The 25292-nt window shown below is 46.3% G+C and overlaps 1 protein-coding gene across 6 annotated transcripts in view; it reads right to left on the bottom strand.

Annotated features, from left to right (window-relative positions):
- Positions 1–25292, bottom strand: part of SHANK3 (SH3 and multiple ankyrin repeat domains 3) — a 650584-nt gene that overhangs the window by 381000 nt on the left and 244292 nt on the right. The window lies entirely within an intron of this gene.

Here is a 25292-nt window from a genome sequence, read left to right as displayed (position 1 = left end):
CTTTCTGACACAGATGGCTGGCTCGCAGGTTACTAGAGCAGTTGAAAAGTGATTGGAAATCTAGTAGGATGCCCATGGAATGATGGGATTGAGAAACTTGCATTGTGTGATGCTGTACCTGTCCCATGAGGCATTGCAAACCCTTCCCAAAGCACCCTGTGGGCTAGTTGCGCAGTGGGATAGCTACCACAGTGCACTGCTCCCTGTGTGGATGTAAGAGCTGTTAGTGTGGATGCGCTCTGCTGACACAAGAAGCATAGTGTGGACATGCAACAGTGATTTAACCACAGCGGTGGCCGTACATTGACGTAACTGAAGTCGATTTAAGTTTGTAGTGTAGAGAAGGACTGAGTGTGGCCAGGTAGGAGTTTGTGTGAGTGTGTATAGTGGGGGTGACTTGCACGTGTGAAAACTGGTGTGATTCAAAGAGTCCTAGATATTAAAGACTTGCCATACAGTAACTGTGATGCTTGAGATGTTCTCTGTATGTGCGTGCCTCTCCTGGCATGCATGCGCCCCTTGCACAGGCGTTCACCAGCAGTATCTAGGAGGGCCAGGCATGTGCCCTGCATGCCCTCGCTCTTCCTCTCCAAAGGGCAGAAAGGGTGTGGTCACTCCAACTGCCACTCAGTTGCTTTGCTGCCCAAAATCCAAATGAAAGCATCCAAGCTGTGGGTAAGGAAGTCAGGCTGTGGTCAGTGCACGTACAGAACGTCTCAAAGCATCGCAGTTACTGGGAGATGGGTGTCTGTACAAGTGGCTCCCATTCTTGGTGATTAGCTAGCAGTTAACTCCTCAAGGGAGTGGGAGCTAGGAGATCACCTGAGCCACGGCTGCAGTACTGCCCAGCCAAACTGAGCATCTGACCTGGAAGCTGACACCAACCAGAAGTGGTGAGTAAACTTATGAACACAGCTCCTTGCAGCTGCCCTGCAGACTAAAGCTACTGGGACTCTATTGAAACATGCTGCTGAGCTCTGACAGAATGAGATCTAATACACAATATAGGAGTCAATTTCTTAATGTTCTAGGGTGTTCTAACACGGTCTGACAGCCACTTTGACTGTCTTTGTGATGACACAGATCTTCCTTTGGATCTACTACCAAATGCCACAAACAGCATTGTGATCTGTCCTGTGTAGGTAATGAGACTCTCTTGCTGTCCAAGGTGTGGCATCTTGCCTCTCCTGGAAATGAGTGAGGCTTCAGAAGAATACTGGTAAATGTATATACTGATTGATATGAAAATCAGAGATGACCTTGCAGTGAGTACTAGGTTCCCACAAAGGGAAATTGTTTCCCAACAGAAGAAAAACTTGAGGCAGACTTTTAAAAAACCTCCTAACAGCATAATCGGGGAAAAAACAAGCCATTTTGGACTGGTGGATGATAGGCAGATATTGTTGCAAATTGAAATTTACTTGTATTAACTGACAGGCCTGCCTATTTCAACTATGACAAATGTTTAATATAACTGAAATTGTGGTTTACAATTGACTAAATCGGCACTGAGATGCACACAAAGAAAAACGCTTCCATTTTGCACTACATGTACATCTAGTGAAAGGTTTTCTACTCTGAAGCAGAATAACTTGAACCTCTTTTGAGCAACTTTCATCAACTGAAATTATCCAGGGACATCCACGCCGTAAGTGTAGGAGTGAAGGATCTGGGTGCAGGATTTGACCGTGATTTTGAGAGATTATGTCCATCAAAGGTGGAAGAGTTATGAAGAGATTATTTAAGAGATACACAAGGTGTGAATACCAAAACTGATGTTCAGTCATGCAGGAGCTATGAGGATCAGCCGTACCTGGGCCTGCCTCACCTTCCAAAGACCCCTTGGTATTAAAAGAAATGATGGGAATGCATATGTCAGGTGAATTGGATCATTGGGTCAGAAAAACATCTGAAAAGGAGCATAGACTTACTCCTCCTTGACAGTAAAAGTTAGGACACTTTATGTTTTCCTGGGCCGCAAACATCTCCTGGAGGAACTCCGCATGTCTGAAAAAATTGAGACGATACTGAGTACTTCAGAGACCACTTGTGACAAAGATGGGAGGCTTTTCTCCACCTTCTCGATGAGTGGCCCTTCCTCAATGTATACCGCACATACAGAGTTTCATCTCTTCCTATCTGGCATTGAGGGGGTTTGTTGTCAGCCCAGCATCTTCTAGGGACTGGAGAACGACCACTACATGCTTTAGGTGATCCTCCCAATCCCGCGTACAAATAGCCATATCACCCAAGTATGCTACGACATACCAGCCATGGGGGTCGAGGACCCAGTCCATTAACCATTGAAAAGTGGCAGGTGTTCCATAGAGGCCAAATGGCGCAGAACTGAGAGAGCCCGTAAGTGGTGATGAAGGCAGTCTTTTCATGGGACCCAGGTATAAGAGGAATTTGCTAATATCCCTTTCTGAGGTCAGATGTGGTAATATATTGGGCTTCACCCCAGCTGATCTTGGGATATACATACAACTTAGAAATGGCATTTATTTTTCTAAAATCAACACAAAATCAGGTGGTGCCATCCAGATTGGGGACCAAGACAATATGGCTCCTCCAGTCACTATGGGATTCATCTATAACCCCAGGCCCCAACATAGTCTGGAGTTCCTGCCATTCCGCTTCACACATCTCTGGGGCATAGGATGAGGCGCTTCTCTGACTCGGTGCCCCAGCTCTGTCTGGATACGGTGGCAAGCTAAGTGAGTTTGCACTGAGAGGCCGAAAATACTGTTGGGAAGGGGGCCACCAGGTGCTGCACCTGGGTGCTTTGCCCTGGTGGGAGTTTTCCTCCGACCCAAACAGAGCCTGGGGCTTTGTCACAGGGGACCTAGGGTCCCCGCTCTGCCTCATGAGGTCAGGAGGCTATGAAGAAAACCTCTTGTACTTTTCAGGGTTTGAAAAGATTTACATGGTAGATCTGTTTAATTTTCCTTGCATCAGGTTGCTAAATTTCATAATTAACTGGCCCTACCTGTCTTATTACCTCATAGGGTCACTGTCAATGGGCTGAAAGTTTGGACTCCATACTGGGGAGCAATAAACATACACAGTCTCTGGGCTTAACCACCTGGAGGTCTGAGTATAAGGGGATTCTGGAGATCCTGTAAACATTTGCAATATGTGCCCGAAATTCTCCCACTCCCTACGCAGCATGACTGAGTATGCGAGGCTGAAGGCTTTTCAACACTGGCCACTGATTCTGTGTTTGTGCCCAGCATGAGACAGGTGGGGCTTCAGTTTCAGAGGTACTGAGCATCCGCAGCTCCCACTGACTTTAACTGGAGCTGTAGGCGCTCAGCGTCCGAAAGGCAGGACCAAGATACCTCAAATTAGGTACAAAAACCTGAGGGTGCCATGGGGGCAGCACAGGATCACTCTATCTAATCGACAGGTTTCTGAGTAGCAGCCGTGTTAGTCTGTATCCACAAAAAGAACAGGAGTTCTAATCTATATTAGATATATCTATCTAATCGAGGCAGCTACCAGTGGTTACCTATCTTAAGAACATAAGAACAGCTATACTGGGTCAGAGCAAAGGTCCATCTAGTCCAGTATCCTGTCTTCCAGCAGTGGCCAATACCAGGTGCCCCAGAGGGAATGAACGAAATAGGTAATCATCAAGTGAACCGTCCCCATCACCCATTCCCACCTTCTGGCAAACAGAAGCTAGAGACACCATCCCTGCCCATCCTGGCTGATAGCCATTGATGGATGTATCCTCCATGAATTTATCAAGTTCTTTTTTGAACCCTGTTACAGTCTTGGCCTTCATAACATCCTCTGGCAAAGAGTTCCACAGATTGATTGTGCATTGTATAAAGAAATACTTCCTTATGTTTAACACCTGCTGCCTATTAATTTCATTTGGTGATCCCTTGTTCTTCTGTTATGAGGAGTAAATAACACTTCCTTATTTACTTTCTCCACACCAGTCATGATTTTATAGACGTCTATCATATCCCCCCTTAGTTGTCTCTTTTCCAAGCTGAAAAGTCCCAATCTTATTAATCTCTCATACGGAGCTGTTCCATACCCTTAATCATTTTTGTTGCCCTTTTCTGAACCTTTTCCAATTCCAATGTAACTTTTTTTGAGATGGGGCAACCACATCTGTACACAGTATTCAAGATACGAGTGTACCATGGATTTATATAAAGGCAATATGATATTTTCTGTCTTACGATCTATCCCTTTCTTAATGATTACCAACATTCTATTAGCTTTTTTGACTGCCGCTGCCCACTGAGTGGATGATTTCAGAGAACTATCCACAATGACTCCAAGATCTCTTTCTTGAGTGGTAACAGCTAATTTAGACCCTATTATTTTATATGCATAGTTGGGATTATGTTTTCCAATGTGCATTACTTTGCATTTATCAACATTGAATTCATCTGCCATTTTGTTGCCCAGTCACCCAGTTTTATGAGATCCCTTTGTAACTCTTTGCAATCTGCTTTGGACTTAACTATCTTGAGTAGTTTTGTATCATCTGCAAATTTTGCCAACTCGCTGTTTACCCCTTTCACCAGATCGTTTATGAATATGTTGAATAGGACTGGTAGGTAACTGTTTTTCTTCTTCAAGTGCTTGCTCATGTGGATTCCATGTTAGGTAACTCACAAGTGGTATTCACGGAAGTGGGCTCAGAGTTCACGGATGTGCTGTTTGCAACACTGCTCTGCCGAAGCTGGCATCATCCTGGGCTTGCTGGGTGATGGCGCAATGGGATGAGAAGGTATGGAACGAAGACCAGGTAGCGGTCCCGCAGATGTCTTGGAACAGTACCTGCACAAGGAAGGCCGCTGATGAAGCTTGCGCTCTGGTGGAATGGGCAATCATGATAGTAGGTGGTGACACCTTTGCTTGCTCGTAGGAGAACTTTATGATGGTCGTGATCCACGAGGAGATTCTCTGAGCGGACATGGGCAGATCTTTCATCGTGTCCACCACTGTGACGAAGAGCTGCATTGATTTACGGAAGGGTTTGGTCCTCTTGATGTAAAAGGCTATGGTCCGCCTAACATCCAAAGAGTGCAACCAATGCTCCTTGTTAGACTTGTGAGGCTTCGGAAAAAAGACCAGTAGGAAGATGTCCTGATTATAGTGGAACTGCAATACCACCTTTGGTAAGAAAGCTGGGTGGGGACACAGCAGAACTTTGTTATTGTAGAACACCGTATAAGGCAGTTCAGACATCAAAGCTCTAATCTCGGAGACCCCGCATGCCGAAGTGATAGCCACCAGGAAGGAGACCTTTCATGAGAGGATCAGTAGAGAACAAGAAGCCAGTGGCTTGAAGGGGGGATTCATGAGCCTTGACAGCACCAGGTTTAGGTCCCAAGGAGGGATCAGGTCATGAATCTGCGGGTATAGCCTTTCTAGTCCTTTCAGGAACCTGATCGTCATGTCGTGAGAGAAGACTGATCTACTGGGACTGACGGAGGGTGAAAAGCTGAGATGGCCTCCAAGTGAACCTTGATTGATGAAAGGGCCAGGCCTTGGTGCTTGAGATGGAGTAGGTAGTCCAAGATGGATTGAAGAGAGGACCTTGAGGGAGAAAGCCTCTGGCTTGAGGTCCAACAGGTAAAGCGTTTCCACTTGGCTAGGTAGGTCACCCTGGTGGAGGGCTTTCTGGTACCCAACAGGATGTATTGGACTTGCACCAAACAGGCCCATTCCTCCGCATTCAACCATGACGTCAGATGTCGTGAGAGAAGCTGTCCTGATTATTTCTGCAGAAAAGGACCTAGGGGTCACAGTGGACGAGAAGCCGGATATGAGTCAACAGTGTGCTCTTGTTGCCAAGAAGGCTAATGGCATTTTGGGCTGTATAAGTAGGGGCATTGCCAGCAGATCAAGGAACATGATCGTTCCCCTTTATTCGACATTGGTGAGGCCTCATCTGGAGTACTGTGTCCAGTTTTGGGCCCCACACTACAAGAAGGATGTGGAAATATTGGAAAGAGTCCAGCAGAGGGCAACAAAAATGATTAGGGGTCTGGAGCACATGACTTATGAGGAGAGGCTGAGGGAACTGGGATTGTTTAGTCTCCAGAAGAGAAAAATGAGGGGGGATTTGATAGCTGCTTTCAGCTACCTGAGGTGGGGTTCCAAAGAGGATGGAGCTCGGCTGTTCTCAGTGGTGGCAGATGACAGAACAAGGAACAATGGTCTCAAGTTGCAGTGGGGGAGGTCTAAGTTGGATATTAGGAAACACTATTTCACTAGGAGGGTGGTGAAGCACTGGAATGTTTTACCTAGGGAGGTGGTGGAATCTCCTTCCTTGGAGGTTTTTAAGGCCCGGCTTGACAAAGCCCTGGCTGGGATGATTTAGTTGGGAATTGGTCCTGCTTTGAGCAGGGCGTTGGACTAGATGACCTCCTGAGGTCCCTTCCAACCCTGATATTCTATGATTCTATGATTCTATGTATGGATGCTAGATTTGGGTGAAGCAGACAGCCCTGGTTCTGTGAGAGCAAGTCTGGTTGGAGCGGGAGCTCTAACAGGGTCACTATCGAGAGGTCCAAAAGTGTACCAAACTGGTGCTGGCATGGCCATGCCGGAGTTACCAGGATGACCTTCGCTTTGTACCTCTTGACCTTCAGGAGGACCTTGTGAAACAGGACTATCGATGGGAAGGCATATAGCAGTGTTCCCGTCCATGGGAGCAGGATGGCATTGGATAGGGAGCCTCAGGCAAGCCCATGAATCGAGCAAAACTGCTGACATTTTCTGTTCTGCCTGGACCTGTCTGGTTTTAAGATTAAGTTGGATGAGTTTATGGAGGGAATGGTTTAATGATAAAACATAGTAGCCAAGGAAAACCAAGCAATGGTACATGAACAGCATAATGGCCAACAAGAGTAAGGCTAGAGAGTCTTGCCTATATGCTCGGGGTATTACTGATCGCCATATTTGGGGTCGGGAAGGAATTTTCCTCCAGGGTAGATTGGCTGAGCCTCTGGAGGTTTTTCGCCTTCCTCCGCAGCATGGGGCAGGGATCACTAGCAGGAGGGTCTCAGCCGATTGAAGTCACTAAAACACAGGATTGGGGACTTCAACGCTAGAGTCCAGGGAAGGGTCTTGCGGCCTGCAGCATGCAGGGGGTCAGACCAGATGATCATAATGGTCCCTTCTGACCTTAATGTCTATGAGTCTATGAGTCTATGGATGCAACTAAGTCCACCTGGGGAGACCTCCACCTCTGGGGGATCATGCTGACAACTTCTGGGTGGAGTGACTACTCGTGACGAGAAGAGAAGGACCTGCTGAGGAGATCTGCCAGCTAATTGCAGGTGTCTGGAAGTGTGACATCTCAAGATGAATGGCATGCTGCACACAGAAGTCCCACAACCAGACAGCCTCTTGACACAGGGCCGACGAGTGGGCTCCGCCTTGCTTGTTGATGTAGAACATCGCGGTCGTATTGTCCATCAAGATCTGCACCACTCTGCCCTTTAGATAGGGACGGAACGCCTGGCAGACCAAGCATATCACCCTGAGTTCCCTGACGTTATATAGGGGGACTGATCCTCCTGGAACCAGAGGCACTGGTACTGAGGTTGCCGAAGTGGGCTCCCCACCCCAGATCCGAAGCATCGGAGACCACTATCACCGATGGGCGTGAGGCTACGAAGGGAACCCCTTTCAACACTGATTGCGGGTCCATCCACCAAGTCAGGGACAACAGAACATTCGATGGGACTGTGACCACTAAGTCCAAATTGTGTCTGCTGCGGGTGTAGACTGATACCAGTCACATCTGCAGGGGCCTGAGACACAGCCATGCATGCTGGACCATGTAAGTACATGTTGCCACGTGGCCTCCAGCCTGAGGCATACCCAGGCTGTTGTGAGCAGGTGGGCTCCGACGTGTGCGATGAGATCCGCCATAGCTTGGAGTCGGGACTCTGGTAGGTAGGCTCTGGCCTGGGTAGAGATGAGCACTGCACCTAAAAATTCTATTATCTGAACTGAGGTCAGAGTTGATTTCGGTTTGTCTATAAGCAGGACCTACTCTTGACATGTGGCTCATACTAAGGTGAGGCTGTGCTGGACCTGGTTTCGTGACCTGCCTCTGACAAGCCAGTCGCCAAGGTATGGATAGATCTATACACCTCGACATCTCAGGTAAGCTGCCACCATCGCCATGCATTTATGAAAACCCTCGGAACAGATAACAGGTCAAAGGGCAGTGCCGTGAATTGGTTGTGGCACTGGCCCACCACGAATCAGAGGAATCTCCTGTGTCTGTGGAAAATAGAAATATGGAAACAGGCGTCCTTCAAGTTGAGGGCGGCGTACGCGGCTCCTGGATCCAGAGAGGAGAGATGGAGGCCAGGGAGACCATGCGGAACTTCAATTTCTTGAGATATTTGTTAAGGTGACACAGATCTAAGATGGGCCTGAGGTCTCCTTTGGCCTTCGGAATTAGAAAATATCGGGAGTAAAACCCCTTCCCTCTCAGTTCTTGCAGAACATACTCTATGTCTCTACATGTAGGAGGGTTTCCACCTCCTGAACGAGAAGTTGCTCATGAGAAGAGACCCTGAAAGGGATGGGGAAGGGGAGTAGGAGGGAGGGATGGAGAAAAACTGCAGGGAATAACCAGCTGTTATGGTGCTGAGCACCCATTGGGCAGTGATGCTTTTAAAATGTCAAAAGATAAATGTGTGCTCCCCAAATCTGCACTGTACACTCACTGCAATAATGACAGGAACTGGCGGGAAATGGAGAGTTTTCACTCACTGTTTGAGGCACCTATTCTATTTCATATATTGCACTCGGCAGTACTGCATCTTAACCTTCCAAAGAGAAATAAACAAGGGACTAACAACTCACCCAGGTGGCTTTCTCTCTGTTCCTCTCCTCAGGGGAGTACTGGGGTGTTTAAAAAACAAATAAAAACCTGCCACGTTGTGTGCTGTTCTTAGGAAAGGCAGGTGAGAGAAGGGCATTTTGCACTTGAACTGGAAGATGCTGAGGTCAGATGTCATTCCTTGTTCCTGAAGCAGTGTGTTCCAAAGGCTCTGGCTAGCTCCAGCCAAAGCCCCACCTTCTGTGGACCACCTTCACCTTTGAAATAGTCTATTCCATTGTTCCTGAGGAGCAAGTTGTTGGCACCAGTGAAGGCCCTGAAATACGAAATGTCCTGGGCCCAGACCATTTAGTGCCTTGAAAATAAAGACTGAGACCTTAAACTTGACATGGTATTGGACAGGCAGCTGATGGAGTATCGGTGTGATGCTGCTGAGAAGACACACTGCTGCTTTCTTCACAGGCTGTGGTTTTCTCAGGGAAGATCCTTAGGCTGCTTTGTATTGGTGCAAGACCAGGCCCCTTTCACTTTGCAGAGGGCAGAGGCCCCTCCTGTGTCCCTACCTCAGTATGCGCTGAAGGTAGTTCTCTTGCAGAATAGTCTCTCCTCCAGGTTCTTCTGCCCACCCAGCTGCCCTTTTCAGGGAACCCATTTTGCAGGACTCAGCCTTCTCCCTCACTGCATCATAGCAATGTTTAGAGGATCAAAGTCAGTCTGAGAGGGGTTAAATCAGGTCCCAAATCAGGAGCAAGGTGGTTAAAGAGAGGAAATTCATGAGACTTTGAAGCAAGTGTGCAAGAGGGCAGAAGGAGGAATTGAAGCTCCAGATGAAAGGCTGTTGGCTCAGGCGGTCTATTTCAGATGGGGAATGACTCGTGGCAGGCAGGCACCAGATGGTGCATGGAAGAAAGGGTAGTTTGTATGCAAATGAAAGGGAAAAGAAGCCATTGTGTATAGCCCCTGTAGGAGTGAGCCCAGGACAGATCCTGCACGGCAGATGATTACCAGGGCACAGAGGATAAGATCTTGCCTTCCTAGGCTGTCCTCTTAAGGTACAATTGCCCTGCAGTGGGGAGCATGTGCCCAGCCCAGGAAGACAGACTCAAGCTAACAGGCTAGAAATAGCAGTGCAGAGGCTGTACCACTGGCACAGCTCAGGTGAGCTACCTGAGCTCGGACCAAGGGGCTCGGACCCAGCTACAGTGCAGACATACCCATTGAGTCACAGAACTAAAGATAGAAAAGACCCGTTAGGTCCTCTCTAGTTCACGCCCCAAAGAACCAAAGCAGAGCTGTTCCCTAGGGTGTTTTACTAGTGCATGTAATGTCGCTATCTGTATAAATGCACAAGGCGCTATAGTAAACAAACTCTCTCCCTGAGGTATTTGCTGACTGCTAGCCTATTTCCCCTTCATTGTCACTTAGCCAAGCTACAGAAATGTACAGCTCCTTTAATCTTCCTCATGAGTCAATCCTGGGGGCAGGGCCCATGCCATGTTTCGCTGTTTTCTCTCCAATTTGTCAGCACCTGCCCAGCCCCAAGGTGCTCAGTTCTGAGCACAGCATTGCAGGTGAGGCTACATCAGAGCCCTAAGGAGAGGGCTGGTACCTTCCTGCCCCTGTTCCGTGAGGCCTCTGCTATGCAGTACAAAACTCTTCAGCGGTTGTACCCCCTGGTAAGCTCTCACCCTCTCTCAGCCATGGCCGCTCCCCAGGTTTCTCCCCTCTTTGAGGATCTGGGCTGCAGAGAGAGACGCTGGCTCCCCTGTTGTCTCTAACATCTCTCGGCTCCTCGGGGTTATTCCTCTCCCCTCACTGGCATTTTTAGCTCCACTCAGTTTGGCTTCAGCTGCGTATTTCACTAATGTGCTGCTTACACCCTCCCTCGCCTAGGCCACTAGTGAAGATGGTAAGTTGGGTCCAATTAGGCAGCTGGTGAGCTGTGAGTGCTGCTTATCATGCTGATTTGTGTTATCACCTTATTTCCTTGTGCTCCCCCTGTCTACTGTAACCACGTCATTTCTTGAGCTACATCCACACTTCCCAGCTCACGCAGACATACTGGTGCCAGCTCTCACTGACCCAGCCCTCTACAAATAGTGTAGTCGCAGTGCCGGTCCCCAGAACATACTCCTGCAGCCCAGACGTGGGTGTGCTCAGGGCACCCTCCCACTGCTGCTCATGCTACAGTGGTGACACTGTTATTCTTAGTGCACCAGCTGGATGAGCGCTAGTGTTTCAGCTGGGAACCACACCCCAGCTCCACGTATAGACACGATTGTATTTTACACTTAACATGTGAGCTTTTCACGGCTGGGACTGTCTCTTTGTACAGCACCCAGCAAAGCGGTGCCCTGACCTGTGGCAGGGCTCCTACATGTTACCACAACACAAGTCAATAAATAATAATAATAATACATAAAGGTCTCACATTGACCCCTGCCATACTCCCAAGCATCTCCCCTAGCTCCACAATTGGATTTTTATCATTACACTCTGTTTAAAATCTTTTATGAGAAAAGAAATCAGTAATTGATGAAACAATCCCCCAGGACCTGCCTACACGAGGGTAAAACGGGCTTTTTCAGCCAAGTCAGCATAACCTGACTGAGACATACACGCCCTTTAACACGACCCATTCAAATGATCCTAAAGATGTTAAATTGTGTCCACATGGGTATAAAGGGAGGGGGGGGGGGGTTCAACCCAGAGAAGCTAACTTGATTGAAAACCCCTTTTTCATAGAATCATAGAATATCAGGGTTGGAAGGGACCTCAGGAGGTCATCTAGTCTAACCCCCTGCTCAAAGCAGGATCAATTCCCAACTAAATCTTTTTCACCCTGTAGACAGGGCCTCACAGGGTCCTCAGACCCTGGGCACTAGGAAGTGGAAAAGGGGATGAAGGAGGAAGAGGCCACCAACATTGTTGCAAATCTTGTCCTAATTTTACCAAGAGTGATGATGACTTCTTCCTTCGTGTTACTAATACACTTTTTCTCTGGTGACCACTTTCTGGGATGTGTGTGAACTTTTCCAGATTTTCTTCTTCCTCCTGTTTGACTTGGGCTTTCTGAATTCCTGGCCCTGGCTCTGGGACCCCCTTTCCTATGAAGAGTTTGGCAGGGGAAGATGAGGTCTTTCCACTGACCCTACAGAAGGATCCAAGGCCGATGGGTAAGACAGAAGAACATGGCTGTTTAGGAGTAGTATTGTGCAGAAGTCTAGGGTTTCTCAAGGATCCTAGAAACTGTGGCAGAGCTCCGACTTTGTCCCCGTGGGTCCCGTGCTTCCAGGAGGTTTATGCTAGCCTCAGAGGCTCCCTGCGACCCTCCACGTAACCCTTCTCTCTCTAGGGCCATGGTACAGTCTACTGGGCCCTTTTCATCATAAGTCAGCAAGGAGGTTGGTAGAGAACTCCCACAGTCTCTGTTGTCCCTACAGGCTTATTCAAGAACAGTTGAGTCTCCTGTCCTGACAGGGGCCTGTCTTCCCCTCCCAGGAGGTGTTTCTGTAGTGGCGGGAGGGAACCCGGGCCCGCCCTCTACTCCGGGTTCCAGCCCAGGGCCCTGTGGACTGCAGCTGTTTATAGAGTGCCTCCTGGTACAGTTGCACGACACCTACAACTCCCTGGGCTTCTTCTCCATGGCCTCCTCCCAACACCTTCTTTGTCCTCACCACCGGACCTTCCTCCTGATGTCTGATAACGCTTGTACTTCTCTGTCCTCCAGCAGTGCGCCTACTCACTCTCAGCTTCTTGCACACCTCTTGCTCCCAGTTCCTCACACACACTTCCTCTCCTCTGGCTCCCTGGCTCCCCCTGGCTTGACTGGAGTGAGCCCTTTTATAGCATCTGAGGGGCCTTAATTAGAGTCAGGTGCTTCACTGCCTCACCTGACTTAGCAGGTTAATTGGAGTCAGGTGTTCTCATTAGCCTGGAGCAGCCCCTGCTCTGGTCACTCAGGGAACAGAAAACTGCATATCCAGTGGCCAGTAGATCTGCCTTCTACGACTCTGCAGTTCCCAACTGGCCTGGGTCTATCACACAACCGTTTCTTTGTTTAGAAATCATGTAAGATTCACACCCTGATTCACCCCAAATTCCAAAGGGATTTTCAGTGGAAATGGCTCTGCTTCCCCAGCTTCTGCATCAAAACACGCAGAGCTGAAAATGTCACCTCGTTCTGGTGCAAGAGAAGGAATATCCCAGGTAGCTTGGCCCCAGGAGTAGCTGAGAATGAGGTCTCTGTTTGGAGTATCTAACTGCAATTTAATCTGAAGATAGAAACAAAGCTCTCCCAGATTGGAGTTTACTCTGTTACTATGAGCCTGGGTAAGGAATTTTCCTATAGGTAGCACCTCTCTACCTATCCAGCAATGTCTTTACAGTTCTTCCCAAGCACGCGTGCATGAGAGAGCGAAGATGACTAACCCTTTCCCCAGCACAGCAGCAGAATTTCATGAGGTTTCCAGCTCCATGGAACCTTTTTGCCACCACTGTCCTGCAGACCACATCCTGGAGTCCTTCTACCAGGATTTGGAGAGTTCTCTCAGAATGGTGCTGAGCAGCTTGAAGACCCCATATGCTTGAAATATGACAGTATGGTTATGTGCCCCAAGGAAAAAGGCCATAGACGCATCTCACAAGGAGGCAGCTGGTGTCAGCTTTTCAAAACTGTACCATGCTCAAGCCTACACAGCAGCCACTGTGATCCCAGGATCCCCTCAATGCTGCCTGGAAGAGGGCACACAATACCGTTACTCTTATCATGCCTGACACACTCATTGCTCAGATCACTGCTGTCATAATCTGTGTCTAACAGGTATCGTGCAAGGTGCCACATGCAAACTCTGGTCATTAACATTGTTGCGTGATGTGGATACGGATGGTGCATAAAGAATGATAGGTGTGTGCTGGAGCGATGCTCCTAAAATGTATTCGGCAGACAGCGCCTAGCCCCAGCCTGCCCTAGACAAAGGAATCTGCCTCTCAGGCGGGATGGTGTCTCCAGTGTAGATTAAGCAAAGTGTGACCCAAGACAATGAAAAGCACATTTCCATGCATGGCAAAAAACAAACAAACAAAAAAAAAGCCTTCAGGAGAGTAAGCAGGGGAAGATGACCTCTTAACAATCTCGATGCGTGATGGAGCTTGCACCCCCGGGAAGCCTTCCTGTCTCTTGAAACAGGGTCAACGAACTTTGGGAAGATACAAGCAGAGGCAAAAAGTCATTTTGCCATCCATCAGTGAGGGGCTGCTAGGGTACAGCACCCTTCGAGCCTATGGAAGTTGGGTGCCCTGGTCTGGAGGACTACCTGAAGGAGGGAGCTTGGCTGTTCTCAGTGATGGCAAATGACAGAACAAGGAGCAATTGTCTCAAGTTGCAGTGGGGGAGGTCTACGTTGGATATTAGGAAACACTATTTCACTAGGAGGGTGGTGAAGCACAGGAATGGGTTACCTAGGGAGGTGTTAGAATCTCCGTCCTTAGAGGTTTTTAAGGCCTGGCTTGACAAAGCCCTGGCTGGGATGATTTAGTTGGGGTTGGTCCTGCTTTGAGCAGGGGGTTGGACTAGATGACCTCCTGAGGTCCCTTCCAACCCTGATATTCTCTGATTCTCTGAGGAAGGCTGATAACTTGATGTAAGTAAGGAAACTGCTTAGGCAAAGACTGTAATTTCCTAGAATTAAGTTTTAGTCACTAGAAAGCAGGTTTGGTTTTGTTTTATTTCTGTTCTTCCCTCTCTCTTTCACTCTTACCTAAAATCACTTACCCTATGTTCTTTGTTAACAAAATAATTCTGGTTTTTTTACAAAACCATCTCGGTGCTGTGTACTAAATTGAAATGTGGGTCTGCGGCCAAACTAACAGACAGGAGTATGTTCTGTCTCTTTGGAGGCAGCCAATTTGGTAACTGGCATGGGGGTCCAGCGAGTGGAGGCAATTCTGAGGAGACTCCAGCCTGAAGGGCTGCTGTTGTCACCCTGCAAGGAGTCCCCAGGCTGGTAGAAGCCTGGGTGAGGCCACTGGATAGTGAGTAAATGGCTGGGGTCAGGGCTCTGAGCCAAAGCAGCACAGCACAGAAGCACCCAGAGTTACAGGGCAGGCGGTGACACAACCCCTTACTGGTCTGGGTGAAACCCCAAAATGTCACAGACACTGGTGGTAGCAGAATGACTAAACCACTATGCAGATATTAAAGGGTGATTTTACCCCATTCTATTCTGATCTGGATCGCCCTTTCTCATGCATTTTACCACCATGGAGTTTAGAGGCGGCTGAAATCAGAAGAGCTAGTAAAAGATAAAGAGGATGCTGGAGATGTGAAGATGACACTGCCCAATGCCAGGGCACGAGGGAGGCACAATGGGTTGCACACTAGCTCTGACCTTGGTGGAGTGGAAGGCTATAAGGATGGTAGGAAGCAGAATGAGGCTCATGGCGGCATTGTAAAAACTTACCCTGTGGGCAGGTTATTCCATAGCTGCCTACTGAGAGGTTCTCTGTGCCCTCCTCTGAAGCAGCTGGTGCTGGCCACTGTCAGAGACACGATACTGCACTAGATGGGCCACCGGTCTGATCTAGTAACACAGCACCCCGGACCTTATGGCAGAGCATATGGGATGTGTGATGAGGCTTGTGGGGGTGCTGTCTGCAGTACTGCGGAAGGATATAGTGTATTGCTGCAAGATTTGTAGCAGGGACTGTGATGTTAAAATTCCAGTGCACAACACAAGGTCATGGCAGCAGCTGGCGGACATACTGGGGATTCTTGTCTCAGGGCTATGCGGAGCTGGGACAGTGGAAGCTCGTTCTCTCTTTATCACTGAACCGTTCAGGAGCAGCATCGCTACACAAAGCCTGCTGACAAAGGTACTGGGGAGGGAGAGAAAGGGCACAAGGAAGAGGAAGGTTAATACAGAAGAGGAGAATCAGGAAGAAAGGAGAGAGACAGAAATTCAAGCAGGCACCCCAGGAGAGCTAAGGAGAAGGGGAGTAAAAATCCAGTCTGACTACAAGCGTAATCCTGTAAGTGCTCAAATGCCCAATGGCGGCAGAAGAGGGGGGAAGGGGCATCTTTGGAGCAAGGAGGGCACAATGTGCAATGATAAGTCAGGAGCCAAGCAGTCAAGCTGTCTCAACAACAAGAGTGCAGCCCAGAAACCTGGAACTTTAGCAAAGGCACAGCACAGAGCACAGCACAGAGCTCCATGTAAGAAAGCCCTCTGGGATCTCAGCGAACACTAATCAGGTTGTATGTGCCCGGTGGGGAAGAAGAGTGGTTACTGTCTTACTGCAGCGCAGGAAATTTCAGAAGTTACTTAGAGTTGCCTAGATATAGCCAGAGATTTATGGACAAAGGGCTGCATCCATCCCGTGGGGAAAAGATTATGGATCTGGAGATGGTGATACTGAGATGCTATAAAGCCATAGGCAGTCTCCGCCTAACTGGGGTTCTGGGCAAAGGGCTGAGTCCTTCCACTCAGTGTGCAGCGGCAGTCAAAAAAGTGAACAGAATGTTGGGAATCATCAAGAAAGGGATAAATAATAAGACAGAAAATATCATATTGCCTCTATATAAATCCATGGTATGCCCACACCTTGAATACTGCATGCAGATGTGGTCTCCCCATCTCTAAAAAGATATATTGGAATTGGAAAAGGTTCAGAAAAGGGCAACAAAAATGATTAGGGGTATAAAACGGCTTTCGTATGAGGAGAGATTAATAAGACTGGGACTTTTCAGCTTGGAAAAGAGGCAACTAAAGGGGGGATATGATAGAGGTATATAAATCATGAGTGGTATAGAGAAAGCAAATAAGGAAGTGTTATTTACTCCTTCTCATAATACAAGAACAAGGAGCTACCAAATGAAATTAATAGGTAGCAGGTTTAAAACAAACACAAGAAAGTATTTTTTCACACTACCCACTGTCAACCTCTGGAACTCCTTGCCAGAGGGTGTTGTGAAGGCCAATACTATAATGGGGTTCAAAAGGGAGCTAGATAGATTCATGGAAGATAGGTCCATCAATGGCTAGTAGCCAAGATGGGCAGGAATGGTGTCCCTAGCCTCTGTTTGCCAGGAGCTGGGATTGGGTGACAGGGGATGGATCACTTGACGATTACCTGTCATTCCCTTTGGGGCACCTGCCATTGGCCACTGTCACAGGACAGGATACTGGGCTTGATGGACCTTTGGTCTGACCCTGTATGGCCGTTCTTATGTCCTGTACTGTAGGGCAGAAGAATAAACATGCGTTTGAGTATGCAGTGAAATCCATAAACCTGCCTCCAGGAACAGAACCTTAGTCTCATAGCACCCTGGGGATTTACGAACCAGATTCCCTGTATGCACCAATCCAGTGGAAACTACCAGGATGGAGAAGTCTACCAGCCAGAAATCAGACTGCTGCTCATCAGAAAGTAGCTTTCGGCCATGTTTTCTCCAGCTAACAAACACCACAGTGTGGGTCACCCACCCCACCCCAAAATCCACAAGCTGTTGCCACCCCGGGGGGAAGGTAGCATGGGCACTAAATGGGGTGTCCAAAGAGAAACACTTTGCTTAGTTCACACAATCTAGTTTGATGATTATTTTCTGTTTCTTCTCAAGAGTTTAATCAAAGTATGTTGAGTGAGTTTTTTGCTGCAAAATGAATCACTCGAGTTGCCATGACAACACTGCTCTAGCCAGTCTGGTTAATCTGCTACTTCCCTGTTTGCCTTTTGCTCTTCAGGAGCGGAAATGCCTTGCCTTTGATTTGAAGAAGCTCCATCCTGTTTGGCGAGGGGTGAGGGAGGAAACTAAACTGGACTTCTCTAGGGAACTCCCAGCATTTGAGACTATTCAGTGTCACTTAGGCAGCAGCGGGACCAAGCTGCAGCCAATCCCAAGCCAGCAGTCTAATGAGTTGAAATGCAATCAATGTTCGGTTATTTAGAGATTTTCTGGCCCGGTGTTAAATATTCATTTAAAAGAGCAAAAATAAACCAAGAGCAAATGTTTCCACAGTTCCAAGGTGGGAGGCCACATTTACATTTTAATAGAGGAAATTTACAAAATGGAGCAAAGAGAATGCACACACATGGCTATCTGCAAACTCTCCTGATGCAATCCCATGCCACATGGCAGCTGCAAATTTACTCACTACTCCTCCACTCCAGGCAGGGAAGAGAGGCCACTGGAAACAGACTTTCCAGGAATTATCCCAGGCCCCTAAACTGAAAAGATGAATGACTGAAATACTGGTAGGCAGGCAGACTCCCTGCAAGAAACCAGGAGCAGCCTGTGAGCAGTCCACTGGCAGTAGAGGCCATCCACTGACAAGTCCTGTGCAAAGAAGCACTACCCAAATGCCTAATATTTTTTTTCATTTAAATTTTTAAAAAATCTCCTCTTCCTCCAATCTCTCCTTCCTACTCCTTCATCCTCTCAGCAATACAATTTCATCCCCTATGACTCTTCGCCTTGGCAGGGTCCGCCAAAGCCACTTCCTTCCACCAAGACCCCTCTCAAGTCACTTCATGTAACTCACCTTTTACAAAACTGTCTCTCAGCTTCCCCTCTCCCCCCACCCAAATGGCAATTCCTTGTTTTTCTGGCCTTACAGAGACTGTGAGCCTCTCAAAGCTGGCAATTGGTCTCACTCATCAAAGTGCAATGTACATTTAAGGCATTATAGACACTTAGTTTCATTGATAACTGTTCCCTACAGGCAATTCCCTAAGGCTTTGTCCAGTTCCACTTTAAATAAATTAAACATGAGGCTTTCACTCCTTCTCTTGGGAGATTATTCCACAGCCTGATGCATCTTACTGTCAGGAAGTTCTCTCTCATCTGCAGCTTATGATTTCTTTTTCCTTTGCTCTGTTTAACCCTCTAGCCCCTCAGAAATCCTACCAGGAACCCCACAAAAGAAATCCTACCAAAGCCACAAATCCATTAACGGATGGATACAGAAAAGGAAGAAATGACTGGAAACAAGAACAACGATGTACACATACATTGCATAAATGACAAATTACTTCTTCTCTGGTTTCAGAGCAGCAGCCGTGTTAGTCTGTGTCCGCAAAAAGAACAGGAGTACTTGTGGCACCTTAGAGACTAACAAATTTATTTGAGCATAAGCTTTCGTGGGCATCCAAAGAAGTGGGCTGTAGCCCACGAAAGCTTATGCTCAAATAAATTTGTTAGTCTCTAAGGTGCCACAAGTACTCCTGTTCTTTTTATTTCTTCTCTATCAGTAACTAATGAAGGTGGTAAACAGCGTTTACTCAAACTAAGAGTTATGCATCTTTAAATCAGCAGGTTTGGATAACTTGCACCCAAAAGTTTTCAAAAAGTTAGCCAAGGAGCTCTCTGAACTGTTAATTTTAATTTATAGTTCATCAGAATTTCCCGAGGACTGGAAGAAGCTAGTGTTGTGCCAGCTTTTAAAAGGGTATAAACAGAATGCCCCTTTTGATTGTGAAATGCTCACAGAGACTAGAGAGGCTATAAAAACAGAAAACTCAATCATAATAGGGGATTTCAACTATCCCCATATTGACTGGTACGTGATACCTCAAGATGGGATGCAAGATAAAATTTCTAGCCACCATTAATGACTGCTTCTTAAAGGTGAGAGGCGATTTCTGATTTAGTTATAAGCAGCACATAGGAAATGGTCCAAGAGGTGAATATAGCCAAGCCTCTCAGTAATTGCAGCCATAATGTAATTAAATCTAACAATGTTATGGGGGGAAATACCAAAGAAACCCACCACAGTAGCATTTAACTTCAAATTAAAAGGAACAGTCACAAGACCCTTCTGCCAGGTGGAGCCAGCAACAACAATGGCCAAGTTCAGTATCTAGGAGTTCCTTTGGGTTCAAAAGGGAGCTAGATAGATTATGGAAGATAGGTCCATCAATGGCTATTAGCCAGGATGGGAAGGAATGGTGTCCCTAGCCTCTGTTTGCCGGAAGCTGGAAATAGGCGACAGGGGATGGATCACTTGATGTTTCCCTGTTCTGTTCATTCCCTCTGGGGCACCTGCCATTGGCCGCTGTCAGAGGACAGGGTACTGGGCTTGATGGACCTTTGGTCTGACTCAGGATGGCCGTTCTTATGTTCTTATGCTTGCAAGCTGCATGGAAACTATTTTAAAGCACCATTATAGAGGCTCAAACGAAATGTATACCCTAAATTAAAAAAAAAACAGTAAGAGGGCCATAAAAACACCATCATGGCTAATCAACAGAGTAAAAGAGGCAGTCAGAGACAAAAAAACGTTCTTTCAAAATTGGAAGTCAAATACTACAAAGGAAAATAGAAAGGAGCATAAACTCTGGCAAATTATCTGTGTAGACCTCTTGAATCCAAGATTGGGTGCAGGCAGAAGAGAGAAATAACAGTGAAAACAGGCGGAGTTTCTAACCTTGCTCCTAATAAAGTGAACAAATAGGGTCCAAAATTATCCTCTTCCTGGATTTTGGCTTTACTGGTAACGCATATACCAACTCCAAACAGATTTTAGCCTAAGCTCTCTCTCCAAGCCTGGTTGTACTAGGATATTTCCTCCAGAACTTTTCTTTCCCAGTTCTCTCTGCACCTGAGAGAGACACAAAACTGCTTATATCCTGGTTTGAACCAAACTACTAGTATGGCTCAGCAGCAGTGCCACTGCATAGGCGCCAACTCCATGGGTGCTCTGGGGCTGGAGCACCCATGGGGAAAAAATGGTGGGTGCTGAACACCCACTGGCAGCCCTCTATCAGCCCCCTCCCTCCTCCAGTGGGCCCCATGCATCAGTGCCTTTCTCTCCCTCCCCATGCCTCCTGCCCACCATAATCAGCTGTTTTGAGGCATGCAGGAGGCTGGGGGGGGGGAGTGAGGATACAGTGCACTTGGGGGAGGGAAGAGGCAGGGTGGGGCAGGGGTGGGAAAAGGCAGGGCAGGGGTTGAGCACCCCCCGACACATTGGAAAGTCAATGCCTGTGTGCCATTGCATCTTCATGAAGGCTGTCAGAGGTCCACATGGTGTGTTAGGCCACAGACCTGTATTCAGTCTCTCTGGGAGGGTAACCGTTTAATGCTAGGCCCTAGGCCTCCACTGTTTTCAAAGGAGAGACCCCCTCCTCCACTATTCTGAAACTGCAGGCTTCAGTACCTCTGTTTTTCACTGTGGCTCCTTCAGCTAGGTCCAAAATAGTATGAACCTGCTGTTGGAGACTGAACCCTCTTGGAGCCGCACAGCCAGCAGGTGTTTTGCAGTGACACTGACTGCCATTTCAAAACAAGCCAACATCTTTAGTCAACTGGAATTCAATATTTTATAGATTCATAAATTCCAAAGCCAGAAGGGACCATTGTGATAATCTAATCTGACCTCCTGTGTGAAACAGGCCAGAGAGCTGCCCCCAAATAATTCCTTTTGAACTAGAGTATATCTTTTAGAAAAAACATCCAATCTTGATTTTAATAATTGTCTCTACAACTCTTAGCAAATCGTTCCAAAGGTTAATTACCTTTATGGGTAAAAAATTATGCCTTATTTCCACTCTGACTTTGTCTAGCTTCAACTTGCAGTCATTGGATTGAGTTATGTCTTTCTATGGTAGATTGAAGCAATCATGATTTAATGTTTGTTCCACATGTAGGTACTTATAGACTGTGATCAAGTCACCCCTTAACCTTCCCTTTGTTAAGCTAAATAGATTAAGCTCTTTGAGTCCATCACTACAAGGCAGATTCTTGTGGCTCTTCTCTGAACCCTCTCCAATTTATCAACATCCTTTTTGAATTGTTGACACTAGACCAGAACACAGAGGCAGACACATCAGTACTACAGACAGAATTAAAATATCTCTCTACCCCCACTCGAGATGCCCCTGTTTATGGATCCATTTTAGTGTTCTGAGGTTAGAATGGAAAAGCAAAGCTTGCATGCAGGTCTGTGCTGGCAGTAGAACCCGTCTCTTTAGCCCAAGGCATGCAGGATTCCATCTTTCTTCTTGCCCTGGACAGCAGTCTACTTAACACAGTCTTCTGACACCTCCATTTCTTTGATTCAGCTTGCAGTCATGCTGATTCCACTTGTTCTGTTTGCATTGGCTGTCAGTCATTAAAAGTTAATGTCTGGACACTGGTCTCCCATTGTATCTCCAAGGTAACTGCTCATAGGGGTCAATCTTTGATTGTTCATTCCCACCAACCCAGACATGCCTACTTCCTGCATAGCTCCTATCCAGTCCTCCTTTCCCAGAAAGAAATTAACCTCCTCAGTCATATTAGGTCACAAAACACAGTGAGTGGATAAACTGAGACATCTTTTTCATAAAAATGATACAGAAATTTCACATATTCTCTGCATAGGCTTTATGAACCTTACAAGAAGAAAATTTGAGAAAGGAGCCATACATCCTTTTCAGAGTCCTGGAGTCTGCCAGAGTTAAAAAAGGAATAAAACTTTTCACAGTTCTGCTCAGGAACCTTTTCTTATGGCTTCTGCCTAAAACAGTGTACAATGTCATCCTTCAGCACTTTGTAGTAAGAAGCTTGAAAAGGGACTGAGAAGGAAGGTGAGTAGTTGGCATGGCAAGGAACTGGACAGCATAACCACTCTTTTCTACTTCTAATACATCTAATCTACCTGAAGTAATTCCACGCCGTGCTGTTCTGAAGGAGCCAAAGTGGCTCCAGAGAGGACAGGGAAAATGAAGAATCTTCTTTTGAAATTGGTTCAGGTTCTCTGCTGAAATATCAAATCTGCTGCCTCAAGACAGGCAGAACCGAAGCAGACTTATCTGACCCAAAGGCTCCCTGGGCTTCTGTCTGAACAAATCAGATTGGGAATCAGATTGGGAACATGGAATCAGGCATTTGAGATATCCTGAGCCTCGCATGAGGTCAACTAGTCACAGCAGTGGTCTTCCCTCCATAGCATCAGAAGAAGCATGAACAATGCTGATTGAAGCCCTAATTCAGAGATTGCCCTTACTGCAACAGTTTTCAGGAATATGTGCCACCAAAAATGACATTTTATTTCACATGAAGTTACAAAGAGTCTATAAGAGCTTGGCAAGTGGCCATGTGCAACCCTAGTGCTCAGGGGAGTAGAATTTATAGCCCTTGTCCCTTAAGTCCTTAGCTGCTGGAAGAGTCTTGGCAGAACTAGACAATTTTGATTTGTTCACCCTCACAGAGATCACAAGAGTCCCTGACATTGAGTTCTGATAGAAACAGTCATAGCGCAGTGGTGATATTTGGTACAGCCTGTCCACCTTCGTTACTGTTGCCAGGGGTCCATAAGAACATAGAACTGGAAGGGACCTCCTGGGTTATCAAGTGCAGTCCTCTGCTATCACAGGAAACCCCATCATATAATCCCATTCATATATTTATCAAGATTAAAGTATATCAAGGATTATTTAAACCACAGGTCTTGGACAGGCTCCAAAAGATCCTTGTTAATGAGGCATATTTTATTCTTTTGTTTGAGCTCTAAAATGTGAAGCAGTTTGTGGGATTTTTCTGAGCTATCTGACTATGGAATAACCACAGCTTCAGATCATCCTCCTAACATATCTTGGTACAAACGACAGTCTTGGAGAAGGGGAATTTAATGACTGAACAGCTGGGTCATCTGCATCAGATAGAACTCTACTATAACCTGTTCAGGAAGGACAGTGGGCAAGATTTTTACAGGTTTATTGGCAACTGAAGATGCAAATAGGTGCCTAGTGGAATTTTCAGAATCACATAGTTGCCTAACTCCTATTGACTTTAATGTTGATTGGCATTAAATTACATTCCTATCCTATAATTCCTTATTAATTGAATCCCATATTAGCTTTTCTATTATTTTGCCTGGTATCGATGTCAGGCTAACCAGCCAATAGTTAACCAAGTCATCCCACTTGCCCTTTCTGAATATTGGCATAACACTCACAATCTTCCAGTTTTCTGGAATTTCCACAGTATTCCAAAATTTATTAAAAATTACATTAGTGGGCCAGAGATCTCCTCAGCCAATGCTTTAAGGACTCTTGGGTGCAATTTATCTTGGCCTGATGATTTAAAAATATTTATCCCTAGTAGATGTTGTTTAACATCCTTCTTGGTTACTAATGGACTGGAAAGTATTTAATCATCCTCATATGATAGTAGTACCTCATCCCACTTCTTTTGTTCAAAACAAAAATATTTATTGAACAATTCTGTCTTTTCGGCAACATTAACAATAATCTTACCATCTCCATTTAGTAATGGGCCTATACCATTGCTAGAATTTCTTTTGTTCCTAATACACTTTAAAAGGTTATTCTTACTACCCTTAGCCGTGCCAAACTTTTCACTGATGTCTAATAATGTCCCTTATGTCTTTTAAAAAATATGATGAAAAACTGGAGAAGGTGCAGAAAAGAGAAACAAAAATGGTTTGAGTGCTGAAAAAATGCCAAGCAGGGAGAGACTTAAAGAGCTTAATCTGTTTAGCTTATAAAAAAAAGATCAAGAGTTGACTTGATTACAGTGTATGAGAATCTTCCCAGAGAGAAAGTATGGGGTTCTAAAGGGCTCTTTAATCTAGAGGAGAAAAGCAGAACAAGAACCAATGGCTGGAAGCTGCAACCAGACATATTCAAATTAGAAATAAGACACACATTTTTAACAGTGAGGGCAATTAAGCACTGGAACCAACTAGCAAGGGAAATGGTGGATTCTCCATCTCTTGAAATCTTCACATAGAGATTGGATGCCATTCTGGAAGACATTTTTTAGTCAAACACTAGTAACTGGGTTCAATAGAGGGGGTATATATCAATGAAATGAATGACCTATGATAGATGATCTAATGGCCCTTTCTGGCATAAACGCTATGATTCTATGCACTCCTCTCCACAAGAGCATAGGCGCTGCCAGACTGGATTAGACCCAACATCCACCTACTCCAGTATCCTGTCTCTGACAATGGCCACTACCAGATGCTTCAGAGGAAGGTGTAAGAACCCTGAAATAGCGTATGTGGGACATGAGCCACCCACATAAAGTCTCATCCTGCTTTCTAATAGTAAAAGAACAGCTTAAGCCCTGGAGCATGAAGTTTAATATCCCTTCCAAAAATGTTACCAATTTCGTTATGATACCTGGATATTCTTGATACCCATAGAAATGTTCAATCCCTCTTTGAATTTTGCTAAGTTCCTGGTCTTAATGATTTCCTCTGGCAATGACTTTCACAGGCTAATTAGGCATTGTGTGAAAAGCATTTCCTTTGATCAATTTTTAATTCACCTTCAAAGCCCAACTCCGAACAGTCATTCTAATCACTTTGGGCAATATCATTCTCTCATACGTGAGTGAGGAGCCTCATGATGCTGTGGGAAAGAGGTTCTGGATTCTCAGTCCTGAACCAGATTCTTCTAAGACAGATCTATTGAGAACTGCTGTGGCAGCAGCACCAGACCA

This window comes from Malaclemys terrapin, chromosome 1 (assembly GCF_027887155.1).
Source record: "Malaclemys terrapin pileata isolate rMalTer1 chromosome 1, rMalTer1.hap1, whole genome shotgun sequence".
NCBI classification, from domain to species: Eukaryota; Metazoa; Chordata; order Testudines; family Emydidae; genus Malaclemys; species Malaclemys terrapin.
The sequence above is the reverse complement of the archived record's forward strand: the minus strand, read 5'-3'. Positions and strand labels throughout refer to the sequence as shown.